The sequence below is a fragment of the Mobula birostris genome, chromosome 26 (assembly GCF_030028105.1).
Source record: "Mobula birostris isolate sMobBir1 chromosome 26, sMobBir1.hap1, whole genome shotgun sequence".
Lineage (NCBI taxonomy): Eukaryota > Metazoa > Chordata > Chondrichthyes > Myliobatiformes > Myliobatidae > Mobula > Mobula birostris.
Genome location: NC_092395.1, coordinates 29363226 through 29373552, shown reverse-complemented (window position 1 = coordinate 29373552; position 10327 = coordinate 29363226).

Here is a 10327-nt window from a genome sequence, read left to right as displayed (position 1 = left end):
TGCAGTGGGCTTTAAGCAATCTGGAAAACCGGGCTTCATTTTTGAGTGATTGTCTTAAGCATATTCAAATATTTCCTCAATCTTTGTTTTCTGGCTGTTACAGTTAGTCTATTAGTGAATGAATACGCAAATTTGACTGGGTTGAGAATTGTAAAATGGGTTCAGAGGAGCTTAGTGTTACTACCAGAATAGTAAAAGGAGGAAGCACAAGGTATGCAGGTTAAGAAAATAAACCTTATGACAAAAGGTGAGGGTCCCTCTACAGGTTGTAGTGATAGCAGAGGTCACACCTGAGGCTGCTGAACAAGATCCTGTGGTATTACAAGAAAAATACTGGCATGGACGAAAGTTTGGTTGACTTGACACAAGGCAAAGAGCAGGAATAAAGGGGCCTTTTCTTGTTGGCTGCTAGTACCTAATAGTGTCCCACAAGGGTCTGTGTTGGCTCTACTACTTTTCACTTTATATGTTATTGATGGCTTTGTGGGTGAGTCAGATAGGTGGAGGAGCAGGGAGTCTGCAGAAGGACTTGACACAGATTGGGAGAATGGGCAAAGAAGTGTTAGAACGCAGTGTAGAGAAGTGTCTGATCATGCCATTTGGTAGAAGGAATAAAGGCAAAAGGCATCTTCTAAAGGGGAAGTGATAAATATCCAAGACAATCACTTGACGCTAGACTGTACACTGACTTCAATGCGCTTCTGTAGCAGACAGCAACAGTCCGCACCAAGTCTAGCTCCTGCCAACGAGCAACTCACTGATGGGGTAGACCTGCAGTACTTGAAGTTCCTAATGTCCAGCGTTGTCTTGCAATGGACTGTTTTTTTAAAAAAAGACAAAACCACTTTTGGTTGACCCTGGAGAGGCCGCTGCGTTTGAGCGCAGTGCCATCTTACCGGAAGGTGGTGTAGGGGTCATCTGTAGAATATATTACTTTACTCCTTCATATTATTCGCTGTACCAGTCCTCCCAGGGTTACGAACACCTGATTTATGGATACCTTCTGCATATAATCTAGCATTTGAATCACCAGAGAGACGACTGGGGATGCCTTTGCCAGTTGCTGCTGGCATCTTCTACCAGATGGGAGCAGGGCATTTCTGTGTGCCTTGTTTCCCCCCACCACCACATTCAAGGTTTGTATAGAAAGGACCAGAGGTGGGATGGTGTTCAGAATCACTGGTCAGAGAGGCCAGCTGACAGGCGCTCTTTCTGCATCATACTACTTTCCTGTCAATGCTCTTTCTCTGATCATCTCACACGTACTGTTTCTGTTTATTTCTGACTTGAGTACAGCTCTGAGTATCAGAATCCTGCCATAACCTGATCTAAAGGGCATGGATTATATTATTTTTCTCTCGGCATGCAAGGATGTGATGATTTTTTTCCTCCGAATAACTCACAAGTTCACTTACACTGTACCAAGATACAGTTCATAACTGAAACCTTTCATAGCAGTTCTAATTGAAAAATATCACTTGTACCTTTCGACAATTGGACAAGATGAATTCGAGGGTTGGCTTCAGATTAAGTTAATAATTTAAGCAGTAGGTTTTGTTTACTGGATCCTATTATACTGGAACACTGTTGAATGCTTTGAAAATGAAACAATATGAAAGAGGCATTATCTTATTCAGCCAGCAACAGGGAGGCGACTAGGGAACAATACCTCTGGATAATTATTTATCAGCCATGCTGACGAAGACTTACTCAGCATGCTGGAGCTGCACCTCCAGAGCAGATACTTTACTGCAGCCAGAAGTGTGTGTGTTAACCACGCCAATGTCTGTCTATACAATCTACAGCTCCAAAAAAAACTTCTTGTCTTCTACATTTATGCTCCACAATCTCTATTTCAACGATCCCTGTTAGAATACTACAAAACACCAGGATACCATACAGCCCACTGAGTCACTGTTTCTACATGTTGTTTTTCCTGAAATGTGTTTATAGAATTCAATTTGACCAAGGGTAGGAAATACTTAGTTTAAAAAGTTTCCATTGAATTTCCTTTTTGGATTTATTTGTGCCCGTTTGTTTCTATGATTCTAGTTTTGGGCTTCTCCAGAAGTGGGGCGGGGGGGACTCCATCTGTTGTAAAAGACTTTTTACAGTAAAAGACAAGAGTTAAGTGCTTAAAAGAACAAAGAGCAGAGAAATTGTATTATTAGTGTGACTAAAGACTAATTTTTTACCACCTGACCTCTTCCCTGAGTGGATGCAGTAGGAGATCAAAATTGAACGGATATAGTGTTCAATTCCTCTTTCTATTTGGAGGCATTTTCTCCTTGGAGCGACAAAGGATGAGAGGTGACCTGATAGAGGTGCATAAGATGATGAGAGACATTGATCATGTGAACAGTCAGAGGCGCTTTCCCAGGACTGAAATGGCTGGCACAGGAGGGCACAGTTTTAAGATGCTTGGAAGTAGGTACAGAGGAGATGTCAGGGGTAAGTTTTTTACGCAAGAGAGTGGTGAATGCATGGAATGGGCTGCCGGTGATATGGTGGAGGAAGATACGATAGGGTCTTATAAGAGACTCCTGGGTGGATACATGCTGCTTAGAAAAATAGAGGGCTATGGGTAAGCCTAGGTAGTTCTAAGGTAAGGACATGTTCGACACAGCTTTGTGGGTGAAAGGGCCTGTATTGTGCTGTAGGTTTTCTATGTTTCTATGTAAATGAATTACTTATAAGCATTTGATCCTCAGTGCCTCACACACACACACACAAAATCACTCAAATATTACTGAAATATCAAATACTGTACACAACACTCTTCCCTGCTTAAGTGTACATTCCAACTCAATACAGAATGCATCTCATCTATATACACGCAATACAACTACTGTATACAGACATCCACAGCATTTGTCACATTCAGGCTTAAAGATATAATCACTGTGGACAATTTCTTACTTTTGTGGGATAACGTCTTTCCTGACAGGGGGGATCACTCTGTCTGGCAGGTGAGACTTGTGGCTGTGAAGACAGTTTCAGGTTCTGGGGCCTCCTGTGTGGTGGTATAGGAGTTGATTCTGAGACTGCAGGAAGTGGTTCTGATAGTGGGAGCCACCTACCTTTGCAACACACACAAAATGCTGGAGGAAATCAGCAGCCCAGGCAGCATCTATAGAAAAAAGTTCAGTCGACCCTTCAGCAGGACTGGAGAAAAAAAGCTGAGGAGTAGATTTTAAAGGGGGGTGGAAGGGAGGTAGAAACACAAGTTGATAGGTGAAATGGGGGGGTGGGGTGAAGTAAAGAGCTGGAAAGTTGATAGGTGAAAGATACAGGGCTGGAGAAGGGGGAATCTGATAGGAGAGGACTGAAGGCCATGGAAGAAAGAAAAGGGGGAGGAGAACCAGAGAGAGGCGATGTCAAGCAAGGAGGTAAGGTGGGAGAGGGAAAAGGAGATGGGGACTGATGAAGGAGAGGCAGGTGGGGGCATTACCAGAAATTTGAGAAATTGATCAGGTTGGAGGCTACCCAGACGGAATATAAGATGTTGCTCCTCCAACCTGAGTGCAGCCTCATTGTGACAGTAGAGGAGACTGTGGATAGACATGTCAGAATGGGAAGTGGAATTAAAATGGGTGGTCACTGGGAGATCCCGCCTGTTCTGGCGGACGGAGCGTAGGCGCTCAGCGAAGCGGACTCCCAATCTAGGTCTCACCGATATACAAGAGACTGCATCAGAAGCACCGGACAGAGTATATGACCCCAACAGACCCACAGGTGAAGTGTTGCCTCACTTGGAAGGACTGTTTGAGGCTCTGGATGGTAGTGAGGGAGGAGGTGTAGGGCAGGTGATGTCAAAAGAAGCAGGATCTCCTAGTGGCCACCCATTTTAATTCCACTTCCCATTCCCATTCCCATTCTGATACGTCTACCCATGGTCTCCTCTACTGTTGCGATGAAGTCACACTCAGGTCAGAGGAGTAGCCTCCAACCTGATGGCATGAACATCGATTTCTCAAATTTCTGATAGTGGCTCCCACTCCTCTCTCCTTCAACATTTCTCATCCCCTTTTCCCTCTTTCGCCTCATCTCCTTGTCTGCCCATCACCTCCCTCTGGTGCTCCTTCCCCCTTTTCTATCTTCCATGGCCATCTGTCCTCTCGTATTAGATTCCCCCTTCCCCAGCTCTGTATCTCTTTTACCAATTGACTTCCCAGCCCTTTTCTTCACCACTCCCCCCCCCCCCCACAGTTTCACCTATCACATTGTGTTTCTTCCTCCCCACCTCTTAGCTCTAACTTCATCTTTTTTTCTCCAGTACTCTTCCATGGATACTGCCTGGCCTGCTGAGTTCCTCCAGCATTTTGTGTGTGTACTCGGATTTCCAGCATCTGCAGATTTTCTCACCTGTCTTCTTTTTTCCCTTCTAGTTTGTGTGCCTTGAAGTTGTAGTATTCTCTTATTAATCCTTCTATTGCTCCCTTTCTGATCTGACCTCTCTTCTTGGTTTACTCATCCACAAAATTATCTGACAAATGTTCTGTTTTTGTATCTCCATTAACTCTTTTCCTATTTGTCCTTCCTTTCATTCAGCTGGGCTTTGGTCTTTGCATCTATTTTTACAAGAAGTTCATGCAATAACCTTAACGCACACAGAGTAGGTCCTGGTCCTTTGTACTCTCAAAAGCTGAATGCTTTCAACTTTCCTGAAGCTCCAAGAACTCTCTTCCAGCTAAAACCCTAGCCACATTTTGCAAGTAACTGCCTGATTAACATACCAGAAGCTTTCTCAGATGCGTTGCCCACAAAAACTGTTGTGGTCAGACCATTCCTTCCGTCACTTTTACACTTTGGTCCCTCATTGATCCAATATGCTTTCCAAACAGAGGCAACACTCACAACGCGCTGGAGGAACTCAGCAGGTCGAGCAACATCCGTGGAAATGAACAGTCAACGTTTCGGGCCGGAAACCTTCGTCAGGACTGAAGAGGGAAGGGGCAGACACCCTATAAAGAAGGTGGGGGGAGGGTGGGAAGGAGAAGGCTGGAAGGTTCCAGGTGAAAAACCAGTAAGGGGAAAGATCAAGGGGTGGGGGAGGGGAAGCAGGAAGGGGATAGGCAGGAAAGGTGAAGAAGGATTAGGGGAAAGCACACTAAGTAGTAGAAGGAGACGGAACCATGAGGGAGGTGGTAGGCAGCTGGGGGAGGGGGCAGAGTGAAACTGGGATAGGGGAAGGGAGGGGGAGGGAATTACCAGAAGTTGGAGAATTCGATGTTCATAGCAAGGGGCTGGAGACTACCCAGACGGTATATGAGGTGTTGCTCCTCCAAATAGAGGCACAAAGGTTGGCACCAACACCTGTTTGTCCTCTGTTGTGCAGTGGTTCATGGTGTTTGTCATGAAGTCAACTGTGGCATCAAGTACATTTCTTAAATCGCTTTCAGTTGGCTTCATTGCAGGGCATGTGGCATGCAAATGGTGGATGGATCTCCCATCAAGCTGTAGTTTTCTCAGCCAATCACACCCCCATAATGCTGATCCTTCTGCTTTTACAGCAAATAAGCTCAAGTTGGTTTGTTGGTTGCTGTATTTAGCAGTTACGGATGTCATTCCCACAGGAGTTATCTTTTATCCAGTATAAGTTCTGTAGGATATCTGCAGGCTTCAGTTTGGTTTCTTTAAAATACCATTCAAACTCATTTTGTGGAATGACTGAAACAGCCGAACCAATATCCAATTGCATTTTAATTAATTTGCCGATCACTTCAGATGTAAACCATAGTGCTTGTCTATTGTTAATTTTCACATTATAAAGCTCAAGGTTACACAATTCTGTGTTACTCTCATCATTATCAGAGCTTTCATCAACAGCGTGCAGATTAGTGCTCTTTTTGAAACTGCAACTTGACTTTGAAGCTTTTTCTCTTCCCTGTGCAGTCCATATATTTTTGTCTACAACTCAATTATATCTCTGTCTGCGGTTTCCACTAAAACAGCGATTTCCACTGCTCTTTTGAATGTAAGTTGTGCTTCTGTATGAGCTATTTTTGAATGCTTTCTTTGAAGATTCCTTAAACTAAACAATCTTTCAGTACATCATTAAGCCCATTAATGAACTGACAATGCTCAGACAATCTCTTCAATTCAGCCACAAATGCTGAAATGGACTCTCTTCCTTTTGATTCCACTTATGAAACCTAAAGCATTCTGCAATCAACAATGGCTTTGGTTCTAAGTGTTCCTATATTACTTTGACAATATCATCAAAACACATTTCTGATGGTTTGGATGGGGCAATCAAAACTTTGAATTAAACTGTATGCCTTTAAACCTAATACACTTATCAAAATTGCCACTCCCTTCTCACCGACTATTTTGTTTGCTTCAAAATACTGTTCCAATAGTTCAGTATTCATGAGCCAATTACCTGTCAAATAATCAAACTCGTCTACCTTTCCAATGTAGCCAGCCATTTCTATTTTTGATGATTCATCCAGTAATGAATCGCCACCCAGTACTCACTTTTTATCAACCCTGAATTCTTCTGTTCATGCCTTTTTTTTTAAAAACTGGATGCCTCTGCATGTGCTGGGCTGTTTCTTTTGAATTTGACCGTTCCTCACAGATTTTATTTCAGTTCGAACGTCTCGCTCCACTTTGACAGGTCACTAGTCATCTCGGGCTCGTTATAAAAATACCTTGTTGCCAATGCTGTGTCTTGTAACTTCCAAAACATTAAATCAATTCAAGGAAAAACATGGGAGTCCGAAAATATGGATGTAACTTTGTCGTTGAACAATGCACACACGTGTCACATGGTAGCAGGATGATGTATGCAATTCATATATTTGTACGTATAATCTGTATAAATATATTACAATTATTTAAAGAACAAGAATGCTTAATCAACCAATATATATACAAGATTCCTCAAATATTACTGAAATACTAAGTACGTAACAACTGGAGTCAATGTTGAGTAATGTGAGGACTGCTTCCTTTTGCCTGTACGACACCGCACTGCCTGTGTCCAAGTGGTTGGGCTAGGTGCACCCATGGACTGAAATAGAATTGTCTGATACAGTTTGGTTCTGTGAGTCTGATTACATCCTTCTGGTGTATCAGTCTTATGAGGACAACTTTGCAAGGTTATCTGAGCTGGGAATAGCTTCACTATATCAGAGTTCAGTGCCTTGGTCAATGCTGATTGACTTGTCTGAGTTTATCCCTTCCACTGAAAAATTATTTAAATGTGGTGGAATTTAAATATTATCCACAATCCACCATCAGTCAAAGGCACCAAGAGGAGAGACAAAAGTAATCAGACTGAAAAAGATGGACGGGCCTGTGTCATGGTTCATCTCAAGCAGCTGCATGATAAAGGGCTCTCTGATCTCCAGGCTGTTCCCAGGCATGCATGCGTGAACACAAATACACACGCACACGCACACTCTCGCATGCACACACATACACACACGCACACTAGCACACGCACGTGCGCACACTCTCGCACGCACACACATACACACACGCGCACACATGCACGCACACATATACACACGCGCGCGCGCACCCACACTCACACACGCACACACGTGTTCACACTCGCACACACAGACACACACACACGCACACTCGCACACGTGTGTGCACACACTTGCATACGCGCGCACGCGCACTCGCATGCACACACATACACACATGCGCACACGCGCATGCACACATACACACACACGCACACGCGCACACACACACGCACACTCGCACACACACATGCACACGCACACGCGCGCGCACACACACACACACTCACATGCACACATACACACACACGCGCACACACATACTCACACGCGCACACACACATCAAATGCAGCTGGCAGACCATCAGCTCAGTGAAAGACGCCCTTTGCTCTGCCTGAAACTTGTTGGACCACCGGCGCCTGGGGATGCCCATGAGGGAAGGCTGCTGACTGGCACGTTCCACGCTGCGGGAGTACGTGCAGAGGGATGCACTGGGGCTTGGTGCAGCCACTGCAAGGGCTCCATGAGGGAAAAGCACAGGATAGGGCTTTTCTGCTAGTGGACAGGGACGGGCCAGGGTTGGGTGAAGAAGCCTCTCAATTACTTTAGCAGGGTTCCACCCCGGGGGACCGCTTTGCTTTTGGGTTTTAAAAAATGAAATCTAACACTAGTTAACAGGTTGTTTATGAATGTAAGAATGAAAAGGCATTTCTCAATGTATTCTTTATATGTTTATAATATGAATAAAGGTTATTTTGATATATAAATTGCACTGTATTTTAAACTTGTTTGGCGAGCTGCTTTCATGTTAACAGGGTGAACAGGGATGCTAACACCCAACTTTTCATTGCCACTGTCTCTTCACTCTCTAAATTGCCACATTCCAAGATTGTAACCCAATCTAAAATTGCAAACACTGAAATTAGCACAAATGTCCCTTCCTGCCAATGTGCAAAGCCAGAGCACGAGATTTAACAACTTGACGCATTTCATTCCAAGGGCTTCTGATTACACAACTGCAGAGTACCCAGTTCACCCTCCACCCCAGAAGTCCCATCAATTTCTGATATCTCCAGTGTGATGCTATCAGATGCATCCTCCCCTTTCAGCCCATTAAAGGAAGAGTCCTTCATTGAAATACTTTCCATCTCCACCAATATCCCTTTCCCTTCCCAAGTCAGTTTGCAATGCAATCTCAAGAGATCCAGTACTACTTCTTTTAACTTTTCCTTCCCCAAGCTCTTCTTTCATTAGAAGCAGTTCCTAATGCTTATTTGTTGATTAGGTGCCCAATTTCTAGAGCACTTATCAGACGTCTACAGGTTTGAGATTGAGACTCTTATCACTTTAACCTCTCTCATTCCTACTTTGGCCTCCAATTTTAACTGTTGACTGTACTATCAATTCCCAATGCCTTACACTCAAATTCCTTTCTTACGAGGGGTGATTGATAAGTTCATGGCCTAAGGTAGAAGGAGTCAATTTTAGAAAACCTAGCACATTTAATTTCCTACACTTACGCACTTAGTCCAGCGGTCATGGAGTATATGGATCTCTTCTTTGTAGAAGTCGGTGTCTTGGACTTCCAGAAAGTGGTCCACAGCATGAGTGACTGATAAGTTCGTGGCCTAAAGTAGAAGAAGATGAGGAGAAATTTCAAACTTTCTGCATTTTCACTCAAAGAGTTGAACTGCACATGCATGTAACGAGAGCTGTATAACTCATCTCCTTCTACCTAAGGCCACAAACTTATCAATCACCCCTGCTGTGGACCACCTGGAGGTCCAAGACGCTCTCGTTACATGCACGTGCAGTTCAACTCTCTGAGTGATTATGCAGAAAGTTTGATGTTAATAAATCATCTCCTTCTACCTTAGGCCACAAACTTATCATTCACCCCTGCTGTGGACCATTTCTACAAAGAAGGGTCCACGACCGCTGGACTAAATGTGTAAATGTAGGAGGGGATTATGTTGAAAAATAAGTGTGCTAGGTTTTCTAAAATTGACGCCTCCTACCTTAGGCCACGAACTTATCAATCACCCCTCGTAAAACTCCCCACCTTTCTTTCCTCCTTCAATACTGTTCACCTCTAAACATCACCCTAATCTCTTTACATACACAGTATTAATTTTTTTGTTAATGCTTCTGTGAACCCCCAAAGGGCATTTTGCTGCATTAAAGGCATTTTATAAATGCACACCTTTGCCACTATACAGCAGTGACTGAGGATTTGGTTACCAAGATCTAAATTCTTCAGCAAATATCAAATATCAAAGAAGCACCTTTTTGTCTTTGTGAATATATAGTTAATGGAATAATTTTATACACAAAATTACTTTAGGCAGATTTATCCCTCATCTTTATTTTTTTGTGAATAGTTTCTTCAAGCAACCATCAATAAAACAAAATGCAAGAGAAAAAACAGGTTTGACCAGACCAAAATTCCAATGGTGGCCTTTTCATACCAACAAGGTATGGGAAAATTCTTTCCCTTTAAATCCAAGTCATATCATGCTGCAAAGCATGACTATTGAATTTTACAGAATATTGGGGGCCTGGAGTCTGACAGATGAACCTTGTACACTTCAAAGAAAGTGAAATGTTCACTTGTTCAATGAATATCCATTAATTAACTCAGAATGATAAGAACAAAGAGGTGGGTTAGTGAATCAGAGCTGCTATTTTGCAATGTAGTAACGTACCTCCCAGTTCAAGTCCAACCTGCTCCTTGTTTCACTCATCTGCACCTGTTTACGCACAATCTTCTGTTCATGAGCACGAGCTGCAACTCCCAGGACAGGCTGAGGCTGACATCAGCTGACAATAGTTCTAATAACTCAGG